This window comes from Lissotriton helveticus, chromosome 2_1, assembly GCF_964261635.1.
Source record: "Lissotriton helveticus chromosome 2_1, aLisHel1.1, whole genome shotgun sequence".
Classification (NCBI taxonomy): domain Eukaryota; kingdom Metazoa; phylum Chordata; class Amphibia; order Caudata; family Salamandridae; genus Lissotriton; species Lissotriton helveticus.
The window spans coordinates 786,048,524-786,067,411 of record NC_136059.1 but is presented as its reverse complement, the minus strand read 5'-3'; the positions used below and the strand labels follow the sequence as shown (position 1 = coordinate 786,067,411).

The window sequence follows — 18,888 nt, the reverse complement described above, 5'->3', positions numbered from 1 at the left end:
TATTCCTTGACTAAGCAAGAGAAACAGGTCAGATTTTGTTCATCATACATTGTGTGGATTTAGTCCATCAATTTAAATAACAGGTTTTCTATCATGATCACACAAACCCTGCAGGCCCTCAATTACCAAAATAACATTTTACATTGCCGCAAAAGCTCTTACTTCATTTTGAATGCATACTTTTGGCAAAGGCCATGTTTGTGTGCTATATATCATGAAAAAGATTTTCTCTTCTCCGAAAGGATACCCAAAACACCAGATCATCTGGACTTTAACAATACTTTAAGGGCCTGACAAACTACATGGTTCAAAAGCTTCAGGCTGCCTAGAGGAAAGCATTCTTTCACTTAAAAACTGGGATCCCATTTCAGAATATCTTACCTAGCTGTCAAGTTACAAGTAACAATGTCTATTTTTGAAGGCCCTTTGAAATGTAATGGTAGTGGCTTTGAAACCACTTCACGGCAATCTAGAGTTTACATATTGTCAAACAGGATCCTTAAAGTAAGCTTCTCTCATTTTACTTCCTATAGCCATTTCTTTTCATATTTGGGTCTAAAACACTGGAATTCTTCCTTTGGTTTAGGAATAGTATAGTATTAACTTAAATGACATTTTGAAGAGGACTCAAAATGCATCTCTTCTGCAGAGAAATGGTTCGGCTTCCTCACATTGGTTGCTTTGTTTACTTTCAGAAGAACTTTGGGATACCAGTGAGTTTTAGAAATAAGTAACTGGATGAATAATGTTAACATTCTTTGGACAAAGGTGGATTCAATACTTTTTTTAAATGGAGAATTCATTGATACAAAACAAGTACAGCATAGAAAATTTTTACAACCAAAAATCCTAGCAGAAATACATTATCTAATAATATACTTCAGTAAGCCGAGAAGCAACAGATAAATCCATACATTAAATATACATATAAATAAATATTTACACATACATATAAATATACATATAAGGGGGTCCAACCCCAGTTAATTATAGCTGCCCCTCCCTCCAATTTTTTAGGGGGTACCATATCGTATTGCCAAGATCGCGCTTTTTCTTGCCCTTGTGGAGATATAAAGTGGACTCGATATTATGAATACCGAGAAGCCTGGTCAGCCACATTTGAAAGGTTGGAGCATTTGGATCCTTCCAAGCGGCTGAAAGTAAGATACGTAATACAGCGATGGCCAGAAAAATAAAGGCCTCTGATTCTTTATTCAGAAGAGCTGTTTTACTATCGCTCCCGAGGATCATCACCGTCGGGGATAGGATGATCTTTGAACCTAGCAGCCCCTCCAAAAATGTCTCGATCTCAGTTTTTATCAGGCTAAGCAATAAAAAAACATATGTAGGAGACCTCCAGGGCCTTTCTGGCACCTAGGGCAGTTACTATTAAACCTCATACCCCAATCATGTAACTTGAATGGTGTGTAGTACAGATTAAAGAGTGTTTTGAAATGCTGAACCTTCAGGTTTGAGGACAGTAGTACCTGCTTATCCAAACCCAAAGCTTTATCAAGATCGGTGTCCGGACCTTGAAGTCTGGCTGCCCAGGCAACCTCATGCTTCTCAAGATCGTCAGGCGATCTTTCTAACAGAGCTTGATATATACTACTAATCCTATCGCCTCCTCTTAACAAATATCCCAGCACAGGGCAATAGGGACCGGGGACGATACACGGAATAACAGTTTTGAGTGTTTGTGAAACCTGGAAATACTTAAAGATTTGACCGCTGGACAGACCATACTTCTCCTGTAGCCAGTTAAAACTCATTATGCTGCCATTCAGCATCACATCGCCCACCGTCCGAATGCCCAGCTGTTCCCAGCATTTCCAGGTCCCGTCCATACTCAAGTTTGGTAAATATCCTGAGTTCCACAGCGTTGTATGCATTTTGATCTTAGGGATATGAAGCAATTTCTGCAGTTTTTTCCATACATCCCAGGCGCTAAGCGCCGCCTTATATCGGGAGTTTCTCAGAAGTGCCCCCGCAGCCTCCTTTCCCAGCAATAGTTCGTAAATTGATGGTGGAGCATATAGATCAGAGGTCGGGTCATATGAGTATCTCCCACTGGGTACTGGTTCGAATAATATAGACATCTGCGTCAACAGACAGGCCCAGTGGTAGAATCTTATGTTTGGGACTGCTAGACCTCCACGTTCCTGTGGGAGAGTCATATATCTTGCTGCCCGCCTGGTTTTACCATACTGCCATAGAAAGCCTTCCCAACCGCGCGGCCAGGATCTTTCCGTACAGCTTGTTGTCCGAATTGATCAAGGATATGGGACTGTAGGACCCAGGGTTTTCCCTTGGCTTTCCCTTTTTATGGAAGACTATGATGTTGGTGTCTTTCCATGTTTCCGGGATCTTGCCCGTACAAATGATGCCATTAAATAGGTCCAACAATATTGGAGCCAGCTCTGCCAAAAGAGACTTATACACCTCGAGAGGAATGCTATCTGGCCCAGCAGCCTTACCGGTAGTCAGGTCAGATAGTGCCTCACGGATCTCATCCAACCTTATATCCAGCTCAATATTTTTCCCTGTCAGCTAATCCCAGTCTGGGCCCATTATCCGGATACCTGCCATGTGGATACACTCCACCCATTTCTTCCTTATACAGGGTTTGATAGAAATTTGCAAAAACTGAGAGGATGCCCTGGGGTTCAACAACATCGTGTCCATTCTCATGTATGCTTGTTATTATGTTTTTAGTGTAGCCTTGCCTGACCCTTAACGCTAGTTCCTTCCCAGCCTGCTCCCCGGTCTCATACACTCTCCTCTTATATGTCCAATATTCCGCTGCCGCATTCTCTGCCAATTGTTTTTGCAATTCCGCTTTGATTAGGCAGATGCTGGTTTGACTCTCTCTACCTTCTCTTCCTTGTGTTAGATCTTGGCAGTGCTGTTCTTCTGCCTTAACTAGGTCTGCCAAAAGCTTAATCCTATTGGCTTGTGCTTTTTTCCTGGCCTGAGCAGTGTAGCTAATGACCTCCCCTCTCAATGTTGCTTTAAATGAGTCCCACACACTGTTCCTTGATGCACTATAGCGATTGGCATCGAAGAATTCGCGGGTCCATTTTTGCATATATTCCACAAACTGTGCATCAGCCAAAAGTTTCCGATTGAATGTCCAAGCCCTGCAGTTCCTAACTAATCCCATACCATTATATGTAATTGCCAACGGGCTATGATCCGAGAGGACCTTGGGAAGTTTCCTAATGCTGATCTTACTAATTTCTGTGGATGATATAAGGAAATAGTCCAGCTTACTATACCTCTGATGGGGGCAAGAGAAGTATGTGTAGCCTGGGTCGCTAGGTTCCTTTGCCCCCAAAAATCCGTTAAACCATGCGACAGCATCATGGACCGGAGAGCCATAGATACCCTTGGTTTTCTGCCAGCATACGAACTTCCCGCAGAAAGATCTATAGAGATATTAAAATCCCCGCATACCAGAATGGGAACCGGCCATGTTGACAATTCCTCCTCTAATATTTCGAAAACCTCTGGGTCATCCTGATTTGAGCCATAGATGCTGCAAATTGTAAGGCCACACTCCAATTCCGCCAGGGCCCATCTACCCAGTGCATCAGACTTGGCCCGTTTCGCCCCCCCAGCATAGATTTCCCCAAAATCACTACCCCCCTTACTGTTGAGGTTGGAGAGGAACATGCCAGAATATTGAACCCTCCAACCCTGAGGAGCTGCTTCTTAGCTTCCTGAAGGCACAGGATATCGATAGGTTCAGTTTTGACAAACTGTGCCAGTCTTGCTCTCTTCCTCCAATCAATCAGCCCACCTATATTTATTGAGTATACACTAAGGCTCGCCATACTTAAAGTTAGAAAAACACCTTACTTTTGTCTGCAAAGAGTGAAAAGAGACTTTTTCCATGGCATATGTACCATTTCCAGAAAACACAAGAACTATAAAATGCACTGTACCATAAATTCTCATTTTATTTTGCTTTTCCCCCCTAACCTCCCCAACCCGTGCCCCCCCTCGAGATCCACCCATCCCCCTTCCTACCCCCCTCTCACTGGAAGCACTCAGACCTTGGTCTGAGCTTATGATGATTGTGTGCAGCAGCGTGGAGCGTGGGCGCAGCTGTTAATTAGAACAAAACAGTCATATCTTATCTTTCCCCCCCCCCCCCCAACCCCCCCACCAAAAAACACAGGAAGGAAAAAAAGGAAACCGGAAAGACAGATCTAAGCTAGAAAAAGATCCAGCGCAGAGCTTAAGTCCATATACCTGGACCCAATACCAGCTGTATAAGCAGAAAAAGGAAAAGAGAAAAGGTCAAACCACTAAACCGGGTAGTTCAAATACTCTGATCTCCGCCTCTCCCATGTGGCCTCCCCAGCCCTGGAGGGACGCGTCCGTCACAACTACGTGCTCCGGTTGGGGAAGGGAGAGGGATCTGCCGCTGACCCAATCGCGGTCCGTGAGCCTCCACTGCAGCTGTCTCGCAGTGCCCTCCGAGATCAGGACGAGGTCGGACAGGTTGCCCTGATGCTGGGCCCACTGAAACTTCAGGTCCCACTGCAGAGCCCGCATCCGCCACCTGGCGTGATGCACCAGTAGGATGCAGGAGGCCATCAGCCCCAGAAGTCGCAGCGTCAACCTGAACGAGACCCGGGATAACGGCTGAAAGAGTGGAATCAGAGCCTGAATATCCCCGACCCGCTGTTCGGGTGGACAAACCCGAAACTGCGCAGAGTCGAGAACCGCTCCGATGAAGAAGAGCTTCTGAGAGGGGCACAGGTGTGACTTTGGCACATTGATGGAGAACCCCAGCTGGTGCAGGAGATCTGCCGTAGTCTGGAGGTGGCTGACTACTGTTTGGGGCGAGCCTGCCTTCAACAACCAGTCGTCGAGGTAGGGGAAGACTGAAACCCCTAACCTGCGCAGATGAGCTGCGACCACCGCCATCACCTTTGTGAACACCCGTGGGGCGCTGGTAAGGCAGAAGGGGAGCACGGTATACTGAAAGTGCTCGTGGCCAACCGTGAACCGCAGGTAGCGGCGGTGGGCCGGCAGGACGAGGATGTGGAAATAAGAGTCCTGCAAGTCCAACGCTACCATCCAGTCTCCTGGGTCCAGGGCAGCTAAGGCCTGAGCCAGTGTCAGCATTTTGAACTTCTCCTTCCGGAGGAAGCCGTTGTCGTTCCTTAGGTCCAAGATAGGGCGTAGGCCCTCTTTGCCCTTCTTGGGTACCAGAAAGTAGTGGGAGTAGCAACCACACCCTACTTCTGGCCCAGGAACGAGCTCGATGGCCCCCTTGGCCAAGAGGGCCGTAACTTCCTCCTGCAGAAGCCGCACATGATCCCCCGATACATGGTGGTTTCGCGGTGGCATGGCTGGAGGGGTCGTCTCGAAGGGGAGGGATTAGCCCCTTCGGACGATTTGCAGCACCCACCTGTCCGACTTGACAGTGCGCCAGTGGAGGAGGTGATGGCGAACCCTGCCCCCGACTGGCGTCACATGGGCCTGAAAGCACAGACTAGGAAGGTTTTGAGGCAGATGCTGCGGGGGAAGGTGTGGACTGACCTCGCCGTTGTCCCCGACCGCCGCCATGGCGGTTTCCACGACCGCCACCGGGTTGGGTATTACCCTGCGGAGCGAGGCTGGCAGCATGTGTGGGTACACCCCTTCCGTGGCCACGAAAGGAATGAAAGGCAGCCGATTGCTGGCGCGGGGCCGAGAGGCCCAAGGACTTGGCCGTAGCCCTGGAGTCCTTAAGGCGCTCAAGCACATGGTCTGCCCTGTCGCCAAAAAGGCGACGGCCATCAAATGGCATGTCCATGAGTGTGTTCTGGACATCTGCCGAGAAGTTGGCGGATCTCGACCAGGCGTGGCGACGAATCGCCACCGCCGTTGCCATCGCTCTGCCCAGAGAGTCGGTGGTATCCAGTCCACACCGGATAGAATAACGTGCCGCATCCCGGCCTTCCACAAGGGCTTGGCCGAGTTTAGCCCGTACCTCCAACGGGCATTCTGGCAGCACGTCCGCGACCGTATCCCTCAGAGAGTGGGTGTAACGGCCCAAGAGGCACGCGGTGTTGAAAGACCGCAGTCCCAGACTTAGGGAGGAGAATACCTTCTTGCCGTATTGCTCGTACCTCTTGGATTCCCTGTCAGGCGGCGCCGACGGGAATGCGGTCTGGGAATTTGAGGCCTGGATCACCAGGCTCTCAGGGGTGGGGTGGGTGGACAGGAAACAAGGGCCGCCCGGCGCCGGCATCTGGCCACGTTCCTATCTACAGGCGAACCTGTAGCGGGCTTGGACCAAGTGCCCAAAAGAACGTCGGTTAAGGCCTCGTTAAACGGCAGCAGAGGCTCGGTTGAGCATGACTGCGGCTTAAGGACCTCAGTGAGGAGGTTAGTCCTCACGGCCGCGACGGGGAGCTCAAGGCCCAAGGCCTTGGCCGCCCTCATCAACACCACGCTGTAGGTTGCCCTCTCCTCGGTAGCCACGGTAGGAGGTGAGACAAAGCCAGTGTCCGGCGAAGTGTCCAGACCACTGGCATCCCCAAGTTCACCTGTCCAGTCCTCCTGGGACTGACATTCACGTGTCAGAGGGTCCTCAGACCCCTCCCAATACTCCTCATCACCCATCTCCTGGTACTCACGGTTAGCAAACGATGGGGCCCGTTCGTGGAAAGTGAACTCTCCAAACAGCGTTGAAAGCGGCGCCCAGCGGCGCTGGAACCGGATCGAGGGAGGCATCGGGGACAGCACCGCCAGAGGACGACGCCGGGGGTGTCACCTGAGGGACCGGCGCCGGGGAGGTCATTAAGTCCACCGGCGACGACCCGGATCCGGAACGGGATCCAGTGGGGGCCTGCAGTGCCGGGCCCGAAGGCGCCGGCGGCGTCGGAGCCGAAGCACCCGACGGCATCGGGGCCAAAGCCCCCGACCTGCTAGGACCCCCAGACGGGTCCGCTGGGCCCGAAGGCGCCGCGGAGCCCGTTGGAGGAGTGAGGGACCTCATGGCCATGAGGAACCGCTCGATCTCCTCCGGCGTCGCGCGAGGCCCAGGGACCGGAGGGTATGGGGCCGGACGCGACGCCTGCGACTCAGACGGAGCCGCGTGGGCGGTGTCACCTGAACCCCCCCCGGCCGCGTCGGGGGGAGTCGGAAGAGGGATGACGTCTCTTCGACTTCTTGTGCTTACCTGACGACTTCGACCCTGAGGAGTGATGTCGACTCCCGGAGCTCCGATGGCTCCTCTCCCGCGACCGGTCCCTCGACCTCCGTCCGGATCGGGACCGTTCTGGGCGCGGGGCAGACTGCCGGAGTTCGAGCCGCTTGCGGGACCACTCCCACCTAGCCTTCGACGTGAGGGCCCGGCAGTCAGAACAGGCCTTGTCGTCGTGATCGACGCCGAGACAGTGGAGACACCAACGGTGAGGGTCGGTGACCGACATCAGCCGGTCGCAATTCTCACAGGGCTTAAAACCTGGCATCCCTACCGGCACCGTTCGAAGTCGAAGACTTCGAAAAAGGATGATCAAAAGAGATCGAAAAGTTTAGTCAAAAAGTGACTAAGGTACCACTTTTTCCCGGATCTGCGCTGCTGGCGCGGAAAAAAGAAGAACTGACGTCAGCACGCGGAGGCGGCGTCTAAGTACTCCGATGACGTCATCACGGTGCCCACGACGCCGACGACTGACGCGGAGCCACAGATGACGCCTACCGACGCGCAAGGGTACTGCTACGCAAAAAATGTCCAGATCCAGTCTGACGCCTGGGGATATTCTAAGGTAAGGAATCGATCACTAACGTGTCTCTTTCAGATACACATTTTACTTAGTGCTTAGGGATGGCTTGTGATGCCTCTGAATGACAGCTGCCATGTTTAGGACAAGGTTCTTTAAAAGAAATCTAGAGAACCTTCCAGGACAGTTCATAGAAGATGTTCAACATTGAAGGTCACTGCTTCTCTCTCCAGAGGGCAATGTAACTCTTTACGAAATTATATACCTACCAAGAGATAAATATGTCCTACAAAATTCTCAATTGAGGGTGCACCAAACTACTTTAAAAGTGTTATGGGGTTCGAAGACCCTGAGGATCTCACTATCCAAACTGTCAGTCTACAGTGGGGATACTGATCTGCCATATCGGAGGGGCTACTAATGCACAAGTTACTACTTGTGCAACAATATATCTGTAAGAGACATTAGTTAGTGATAGATTCCTTACCGTAGAATATTCCCAGGTGTCAGACTGGATCCGGAAAGTTTTTTGCCAGCAGTACCCCTGCGCGTCGGTACGTGGCGTTGTGCGGCTCCGAGTTTGTCGCTGGAGTTGTAAGCACGGAGATGATGTCTCGGATACTACTTAGGCGCCACCCATGCGCACTGACCTCAGTTCTGTACACAACGTTCCGCGCCAGGAATGCAGAGGCATGCTAGAAACTAACCACTGGTGCTATGAATCTAGGGCCCTGAAAGGGATGACCTTAACCCTAAAAATCAGTTCGCAGAACAGGGAGGATGGGTGGGGCGTTAAGGAATCTATCACTAACTAATGTCTTTTACATATATATTTTTACATAAGTAGTAACTTGTGCTTCTGAAAGAGACAAGTTGGTGATAGATTTATTACATTAGAATAGATACCCCAGCAATACAAACCCTAGAGGTGGGTCTGCGAACAGAATTACACCAGAGAGTCACAGAGAACAGAAAGGCCAAAGAAGCTGTCTCTACAGACTTGATTGTCAAGGCAATAATGCTTGGTAAACGTGTGCAGCGAGGCCCACGTAGCTGCCTGACAAATGTCCTGCACAGGAACTCCGAGACCCAACGCAGTAGTGGCTGCCGTTGCCCTGGTAGAATGGGCACGCAGCCCCACAGGAGGCTCCTCCTTGGCCAACGAGTAACATGCTTTGATGCACAGAGCGACCCACCGAGAGATGGTTTGTTTGTGCACGGCCAGACCTTTTTTGGCACCCACGGAGCCAACCAAGAGCTGTGAATCCACCCAGAACTGTTGTGTGCACTTCAGATAGCCTGGCTGAAGACAGCTGTAATGCCAAAAACCGGTCCTAGGAAGCTTTTTTCCGGTCCAGGGAAGGCATGGCTTGGCAGTTCGGGCTGGACTGTTCCCATGAGGCACAGGGTCAGACTGATTTGCATATGGCCATGTCTGAACTGGGGTGGCAGAGTGGGCTAAAGAACGGTGATGGATTAAACCCAGATCTGTTGAATGGGTGTGAGTGTTTGATTGGTCGGATGCTCCGTCCATCACCACCCCTTTTGTACCGCTTTGTTCGCCATAAGTTGGCAGGTTATGCTCAGACGTGAGTCCCTTGCTCACTTTGCCACTAGATTCAAGCAAGCCTGGCTGAAGACGGCTGTAATGCCAGAAACCGGTCCTAGGAAGCTTGTTTCCAGTCCACGGAAGGCATGGCTTGGCAGTTCGGGCTGGACTGTTGCCATGAGGCACAGGGTCAGACTGATTTGCATATGGCCATGTCTGAACTGGGGTGGCAAAGTGGGCTAAAGAACGGTGTGGTTTCCAAATAGTTCGCTGGGGGTCGAGTAACTGGTGGAGCGATTTGTCTGGTTAATTCCGATAACGAACGAGACTCCTCCATGCTAACTAGTTACGCGACCCCCAGCGAACTATTTGGAAACCACTCTGTTTTTATTCACTGTATATATTTGCTCACAATACACTTTGCGCCGTCCATGCTGCTCTCACTGTCACTTGTGTCGCCGTAGTGTCACTCACCTTTGCACTCGTGCACCTTGTACAACCTTGGGCTGTCACTTGTTATTTATAAATTGCAGTGCGGATATTAACTGTAATTATAATTGCCCTATACTTCTCAAAAAAATGCTGATAAAAATTATGCCTTGAGCACATATGAAAATCAAACTGAGCCTCCTTGTTCTTTGATGGATAATGCTGTATCGATATCCTCAATAATTGTCTGCAAATAATACCGGTTGGGATATTGTTCATTGTATATAATTCTCTACCCCAATCCCAACAAGGTTTTCACTCCTGTTGTCTTTTACCAGATAGAACGAGAGCGCATGTTTTGGGTCCAGACGGTGGAGCCTTTCTTCTTCTTTTGAAGGATGCGGAGGCAGAAAGAAGGTGGGCAGAGTGATGGTCTGCCCGATGTGGAAGGGCGTGACAACCTTTGGCAAGAAAGAAGGACGGGTCCGCAAAACCACCTTGTCCGGATGAACAGAAAGGAAAGGAGGTTTAGAAGAAAAAGCCTGGAGCTCACTCACTCTTCTGGCAGAGGCGATAGCTACCAGGAAAGCCATCTTTAAAGTAAGACGACGTAATGGACAGTTATGAAGGGGCTCAAAGGGAGCACACATCAGATAGGTCAAGACAAGATTTAAGTCCCACTGGGGCATTATAAAAGCCACAGGAGGAAACGTGTGTGTAATGCCCTTGAGGAAGCGGTTAACAAACAGGGACTTAAAAAGAGAAGGCGGATCTGGAAGCCGTAGAAAGGCGGAGATGGCCAAAAGATAACCTTGGATAGTGCCCAGAGCAGAACCCTGCTGGGCCAAAGAAAGAAGGAACTGAAGGACCTCAGAAAGAGGAGCAGAAAGGGGATCCACAGCCTTTGCTGTGCACCATGCCTGCAGGCTTATACAGCCTTAAAGGAGGGATACCTGGCTGCCAGAATGACATCACAGACTTCGGGAGGAAGATCGAAAGCTGTCAACTGTCGCCGCTCAATCACCACGCATGGAGGTGGAGGCTGGACAGGTTCGGGTGGAGGACCGTCCCCTGCTGCTGCGACAGAAGATACTCTTGAAGCGGCAATCGAATCGGGGGATCGATCACAATGCTGATTAGCTTGGGATACCAGTATCTTCATGCCCAATCCGGAGCCACAAGGATGACTTGGGCACGGTCGCACTGAATCTTCTTCCGCACTCTGGGCAGAAGTGGTATAGGCGGAAAGGCCTACAACAGACTGCAGCTCCACTCGCGACGAAAAGCGTCTCCAAGCGAGTGCCGCCTTGGAAATTCCACATTGCGCTTTCTCTAGAATTGATCGAACCAAGGCTCTCCCCACTGCAGAAGGAGACATTGTGCCATGTCCAAATTCAGACGCCATTCGTGATCTATCATGCATCCGTGGCGGAGTTAGTCCGCCCTGGCATTCAGAGAGCCTGCCAGGTGTTGAACCACCAAGGTAATGCCTGGATGTTCCAGCCATGTCCAGAGGCGCAGAGCCTCCGGACATAGGGTCCACAACCCCAATCTGCCCTGATTGTTGCAATACCACATGGCGGTGGTGTTGTCTGTGAACACCTGCACCACACTTCCCCGGACAGAGGGATCACCCGAAGCTCCAAAAGGTAGCTATGGAGCCGGGACTCCGCTGGAGACCAGAGGCCTCTGATCTCTGCCTCTCCCAAGTGGCCGCCCATCCCAGGAGGGACGCATCTGTCACCATGTGTGCTCCGGTTGGGGAAGGGAGAGTGATCTGCCATTGACCCAATCGCGATTAGTGAGCCACCACTGCAATTGTCGTGCAGTTCCCTCCGAGATCTGGACGTGTTCGGATAGGTTGCCCTGATGCCATGCCCACTGGAACTTCAAGTCCCACTGCAGAGCCCCCATATGCCATCTGGCATGTTGCACTAGCAAGATGCAGGAGGCCATCAGGCCCAGAAGCTGAAGGAGGGTCATCCTGACTGAAACCCAGGATAGAGACTGAAAGATCAGGATCATAGCCTGAATATCCCGGACTCGCTGCTCGGGAGGATAAACTCGAAACCGTGTCGAATCCAGAACCGCTCCAATAAAGGGGAGCTTCTGAGAGGGACTCAGGTGCGACTTCGGCACATTGATGGAGAACCCCAGCAAATGCAGGAGGTCAGCCATAATCTGGAGGTGGGAAACGACTGCCTGGGGCGAGCCCGCCTTCAACAGCCAGTCGTCAAGATAGGGGAAGACTGAATCCCCTGATCTGCACAGGTGAGCTGCGACCACCGCCATCACTTTCGTGAACACCTGAGGGGCACTGGTAAGGCCGAAGGGGAGCACGCCAAACTGAAAATGCTCAAGGCCTACTGTGAACTGCAGGTAACGCCGGTGGGCCAACAGGACGGGAATATGAAAATATGCGTCCTGCAATTCCAACCCTACCATCCAGTCTCCAGGGTCGAGGGCAGACCAGACCTGAGCCAGAGTCAACATCTTGAACTTATGCTTATGGAGGAAGCGATTGGCGTTCCTGAGGTCCAAGATGGGGCGCAGGCCCCCTTTCTCCTTCTTGGGGACCAGAAAGCAGTGGGAATAACAACCACATCCTACTTCTGGCCCAGGAACACGCTCAATGCCCCCCTTGCCCAAGAGGGCCGTGACTTCCTGTTGGAGAAGCGCAAAGTTATCCCCTGATATGCAGTGGAACTGAGGTGGCATGGCTGGGGTGGGCAGACTCGAAGGGGAGGGAGTAGCCCCTTCGGACGATTTACAACACCCACCTGTCTGAAATGACAGAACACCAGTGGGGAAGGTGATGTTGAATCCTGCAGCCCACCGGCGTGGGGTGCACCCCAAAGCTCGGACTAGGAAGGGTTTGAGGCAGCTGCTGCGGGAGCGGAGGTGGACTGACCGCACCTGGCACCCTGCGTCGCCACGGCAGCCACCACGTCCGCGGCGAGGTTGGTTCTGCGCAGGCTTCTGGCTGAACGAACATGTAGGGGCGCCCCTTCCATGGCCACAAAAGGAACGAAAGGTAGACATGGCCGGGGGCCTGGTGGAGAGACCCAAGGACTTGGCCGTAGCCCGAGAGTCCTTTATACGCTCCAGCGCACGGTCTGCCTTATCGCCAAACAGGTGGGTACCATCAAAAGGCATGTCCATGAGCGAACTCTGAACATCCCCTGAAAACCCAGTGTACCGCAGCTGGGTGTGGAGACGTACAGCCCGAATCTGCTCCGGACACTGGGGCAGTGTCTGCGCCACCGTGTCCCACGCAGCCTGAAAGTAGCAGCCCAAGAGGCATGCAGTGTTGACTGACCGCAGCCCCAAGCTGGCAGAGGAAATTTGTTGCCAAACTGCTCCAGCTTCTTTGATGCCTTATCCGGCGGGGCGGTAGGAAACGCGCTTTGGGAAGTGGAGGCATGGAGGACCAGGCTCTGCGGAGTCAGAGGGTTAATTAAAAAAGCAGAGTCACCCGGGCCGGGGGATGATGCCTGGCAACATTCTTATCTACAGGAACTGCTGTGGCTGGTCTAGACCAGCTGCCAATCAAAACATCCATTAAGGCCTCATTGAATGGAAGCAGAGGCTCCATAGAACTTGTCGCCAGCTGAAGAACTTCAGTGAGAATGTTGGCTATGAGAGTGACAGTAGGCAGATCAAGGGCCTCAGCTGCTCTACGGAGCACCACAGTATATGTGGCGCCCTTCTCCATGACAGCAAGAGGAGACAGAAAACCAGGCTCAGAGGAGAGGTCAAGGCCACCTGCATCCTCTGATTCCGCCGCCCCCTCCTGTTCAGACTCGCACTGCCATGCAAGAGGGTCCTCAGACCCTTCGCAACAGTCCCCCTCCTCCACTGCCTGAGGCACAGGCTGCTGCGGTGGGGAAGGGACAGGGGAAAACAAATGGTCCAACAGCGCCGGGAATGGCGCCGATCCGGCGCCATGTCCCAATTAGGGTCCCAACCTGGAGCAAAATTGTCCGGAAACCCGTTCAAGGGCGGAAGTGGGACGAACTGGACCCATTGCAGCACCGGGAACGGAGCTGCGGGTGGCTCAGGACCTTGCGGTGCCGGGGCCCCGGTGGCGGAGCCGGCAGCAAGCAAGGGCTGAATGAGAGCCGGCGGTAGCCCGTGGCCTGAAAATACGGTCCATGGCGGCAAGAAATTTTTGCACCTGGGCCGGAGTGGGTGGCCGTGGGACTCTCAGGCTTCAACGCTGCCACGGTGGGAGTACCCCTGGCCCCCTCGTTCGCGTCTGGAGACTGACGGGGGGACGTCAGAGTGTGTAAACGCTTCTTTGACTTTCTTGTGACGTCTCTTACCCGGTTCAGAGTGTAAAGACTTCGACCCCGAGGAGAGATGATGATGGCCCGCGCTCGGTCCCTCGATCGACTCCTGGACCTTGAACAGCGCGGAGACGACTGCAGGGCCTCCAGCAGCTTTTGGGACCACTCCAGCAAAGCCTTCGTAGCCATGGGCAGACAGTCGGAACATGACCGGGAGTCATGGTCGCGCTCTAGACGAGTAGAGACAGAAGCCATGGGGGTCGGCCACCGACATCGTACGGCGACAGGCCCCGCAGGATTTAAACCCAGGCATCCCTAAGCAGCACCAGGAGTCAAAGACTCAAAAGAAGTAGAGACAAAAGTCTCAAAAAGTTAGTTTAACAGTGACTAGGGTACGTGCTCTAACCAGATCTGCTCTTGCTGGCGCAGAAAAAGAAAGAACTGACGTCAGCGCGCATGGGTGGAGCCTAAGTAGTCTCTGTGATGTCATCTCGGCGCTTACGACGCCAGCGACGGACGCGGAGCCGTACGACGCCACCTACCAACACGCAGGGTACTGCTGACGAAAACCTTTCCGGATCCAGTCTGACGCCTGGGGATATTCTAAGGTAAGGAATCTATCACTAACGTGTCTCTTTCAGATTGGTGTCTTAATATTGTAAAGAGAACATAATCATAGATCCGCCCTATTCCTGATGGGCTTGGTTCCTGATCCAAAGTGCATTAGGAGTGGGCTACAGGAGGTAACGCTTTCCAACACAATGTGAGAATACTCAGTCCTAAAAGCTTTTTGAAGTTTGCGTGTGTTTGAGGGGCAGAGACTCCTCAAGACCAGATCATGGCTACAGGCACGCAGTTTGAGTTTGGTCTGTGATTAGCCATATTTATATGTAGCAATACTTTAAAGTAACCTAATATAGGATAATGTTGGGCAATATATGGCTGATGCTAGCATGGAGTGACACTGCAAACATATGGGCTACTCCACTAGTGCCCATTCAGGACAACTCCAGCTGTGGCTTGCTTTGGTGCATTATAATGAAAGGGTGATATGAAGGAAAGGAATGTCCAAGAAAACGAGGAAAAACATTGGACCACCTGGAGGGACAATAAGATGGAAATAACAGATGTATGGTAGAACCCTCCCTATACATTACTACTGAGATCACAGGTACTTTGGCCTATTGTCACATTGCATTTCCCCACACATTACTATTTGAGATACATGTCAAAATGCTGTGTGTGAACGTTTTCTGGCTGAGGGGGCTAGAGACCATGGCAATATTTCTGGACCTATGGGTGGAACATCAGGATAACCTATTAAAGGTATCGTTACACACCAAGCCCACAGCCAGAAATACCCTCCTGCAATATTCCAGCTTCCACCCCACGAACTAAAAAGACAGCATTCCGTACAGTCAGTTTCTCCGCATCAGAAGGAACTGCACGGATGTGAGAGATTATCTATATCAATCTGACATCTTCAAGGAAAAACTTATACACCGTGGTTACCCGAGAAAACTCATTAAGGAGTCATTTAAAAGAGCAAGATATGCCAACCGAGATGCGATGTTTGACCCCAAGGAACCGGACTCATCAGAACAACTTGTGTATGTGACTCATCACACCAACATGAATCACAAAATACGGCAGATCATCAACTCCAGCTGGCATTTAATTAATCTGGAAAAAGATCAAACCCCACTCAAGCGACCGATTTTCGCTTTCAGAAGAAACAGAAACTTAAAAAACCACCTTGTCAGGGGTAAAGTAGTGGAAACTACAACCAGCACCCAAAAAGCCATCACTAATTCTGAACCCATTTTTGGCAACCACAGATGTGGCACATGTCATGCTTGCCCGCATGCCATAGTAGGCGAATCAGTGAGTACCACTGAGCGAACCATCTCGGTGGCCCGAAATAAAAAAATGACAAATTGCAGAACGGCTAATGTTGTCTACATGATCCTCTGCCCGTGCAATCTCCCATATATTGGAGAAACGGGACGGGAATGCCGCCTGAGGATCGGGGAGCATAAATCCAATATCCGAAACAAAAAAACATCTGCCCCCTTGGTCTCCCATTGGTTGGACGAAGACCACAATGAAAAAGACCTCCGATGGTTTATACTCGAGAAAATCGTGGCCCAACCCGGAGTTGATTCTACTAACCTCCGTAGAAAAAGGGAGGTATTTTGGATATTTATGTTCAACTCAGTCGCCAAAGGCCATAATGAGGAATGCCCATGGCACAATGCCCTATTATGAGGCTCACATGTGTATCTATATACCATGTCCTCAACATAATCAGCATTACTGGAACTGCTGCTCTCTATTCCCTCTTAGGCCATAATACCTCTAGGTCACAATGAGGAATGCCCATGGTATATTGCCCCATTATAAGGCCCTCCTGTGTGTTTATATACCTTGTTCCCCTCACTATCAGCTATACTGGAACTGCTGCCCTCTATTCCCTTATCAGGCCTCATTACTTAAAGACTAGCCACTCCAAAATGGCCGCCGTGGTGTTTCTTTGGTTTCTTTAAAAATTACGCTCTCCTTCGATCCTTTCCCCCACTCCATAATGGCCGCCATTTAATCTCTTAGAGAGCCTCAGTCCGTCTGTGCTTTCCATGCGCTTACAAAACACCTGATATCTATTAGGCATATTCCCCACATAAAAGCCCCGTGATCTAGAGACACTCTCTGCCTTCGCACCCTTTGAAGAGGACGCCGCCCTGCGGTCTGTGTAACCGCTCCCATATCAGGTAATTAGACCGCCCGCCTGACGATATGATGACTATGGGAAGGACGCCGATTCCTTCAACTGAGCCTCGCTAACCCGCTGTTTTATCTCATTCGGCAGGACCGCCCCCGGCACCAACCCGTATCCCCTGCCCGGAGTGAACTGATGGTCCTGAGAGCCCTTGCCCCTATAGTTCGAGGTAAGAGACCTCCTATAGTCCACCTGCTCGCCCTTCCCCTCATGCCAAATTCATCCCTTTGTGATGAATTTTACTTATGTGTCATCTCTGTAGGGCGCATCTCGCTGCTCCACTCTGAAGGAGAACCTAGCATACCTACGTAATTTACAAAGACTCTACTTGAGCTCCACCTCCTGAGGACGCTGACCTGGACCCCTAAATCCTGTGAGTTCCATTAGCAGCTCTGTAATTCACTGTTTACAGCTTATTAATCCCTCTCTGATATATAGACCTTACCATTGAATGCACATACTGCTATATAAACTTTAGAAAGTCTGCATGTTTGGTATCGCTCTCACCCTGCCCCTGCCTCATTAATATGTATTGTTAATGCATAATTATGTGCTCCGCAGGGGGTGGCCCTTGATCTGGACCGACCCACAGATGTCAACCTAAAACCTGTATCCTTAACGGAACGGCTGTATAACCAAGGAACCCGTCCTCTGGTGAAATATCCGACCCCCCCCCCCCTCCCCGCCTCAGGTACCTATGTGTACTATATCAGAAATTAATTAATTTGTCTGAATGAACGGAACCTATAGCTGTGATCCTACCTAAACCCTACTTATTCCGCCCACGTTCCCGGATGTACCCGATCTGATCTGTCCTTCCTTCTTGTCATGCTCAGAACTGCCCATCCCGTGGGCCCTGTGGAAACTGAAACCACCACTCGGGGAACCTAAAGGGGAAGAAAAATCATCCGGAGGCTGCACTTCAAATCTGCTTAGTGCCTTCCCCTCAAGCTGAACTTGTCTCTCCACGAAGGGGTGACCCTTCTATATAATCTTCGCACTGTGTGTGATAAATTGGTAAGTTCTTGATGTAACGATCATGTAGTTAGATTCGGTTCCCTGTTGTTTATTCCATTGACCCAGCAACTAAACTACCCATTATCTCACCTGCAGGGACTGAGAGTAAACGGCCCTTGGCCCATAGAGATCTACCCCCCCAAAGCGATATGATGTCTGAATGAATGTTTTGACTGACCCCTGTGAACACACACCCCTAGAGGAGCCTATATTTGTACCGAGTGACTCCCACGTATCAGAGTGGTGACATACACCTTGAGCTATTTTCTCCAGCACTATGTACCAGAAAAATCCCTTCCTTTTCTAACGTTTATTGTGTATAAATTGTTATCTTGAAACCAGATTTATGATGTGAAAATGTTTTGAGTATTTAAAAGTACCATGTTGAAGAAATTCTAATGATCACTGCATATAAGAATGTCTCTTTAAAATAAAAATTTTCTTTATTCACAGTGTACTTGTCCCTGCCCCCCATGGCCCTCCTCGCCCTGATGAAGGTGCAGCCTAAATAGGCTTCGCATCGAAACGCGCGTTGGCGTGACCCATATGGATGGCACCTATGCAACCCATGTTTTACCATCTCATGTACCCTATGTTGCCTCCATATTACCATCTCAGTCCTAGCAGCCATTGTCTAATCTGCTCTGTAGGCTGCCATGCATCTTTATAACTGTTTGTGTGTGAATGTGTAAAATAGTGTATTGATTGTTGTTGTGAGTGAGAATATTTGCAGTGGATGACTGTGGGAGTGTGTGGGACCTGTATAGATGTATGTCATTGTAAATATTGTATAGCACCCTATATCTCAGATTCTAAATGAACTGGCATTTTATATGTTTTCCCTAGCTCGCATTTTGAATTTTTTACATCAAATCCAGCTTAATTAATGATCAATAAAATATATATTTTTCTTCAAAAGGTGTATGTCTATCTGTGCCCGCTCTGATATGTAACTTCTTGTCACCGTTGTTTAAATGTAAGGATCCCTTAGTGGGACCTTTAAATTGACCCTGGCAGGGTTTCCTGTTCTATTCAACCATGGCAATATTTGCCCAGAATTATGTTCAACTATAGTTCAGGAAAAACGTATTTTTTTTCTAA

General features: G+C 50.5%; 1 protein-coding gene across 4 annotated transcripts in view; it reads right to left on the bottom strand.

The window, feature by feature from the left end:
* The window catches only part of APC (APC regulator of Wnt signaling pathway), an 897,802-nt gene that overhangs the window by 793,561 nt on the left and 85,353 nt on the right, over nucleotides 1–18,888 (bottom strand). The gene's annotated exons all lie outside the window — the stretch shown is intronic.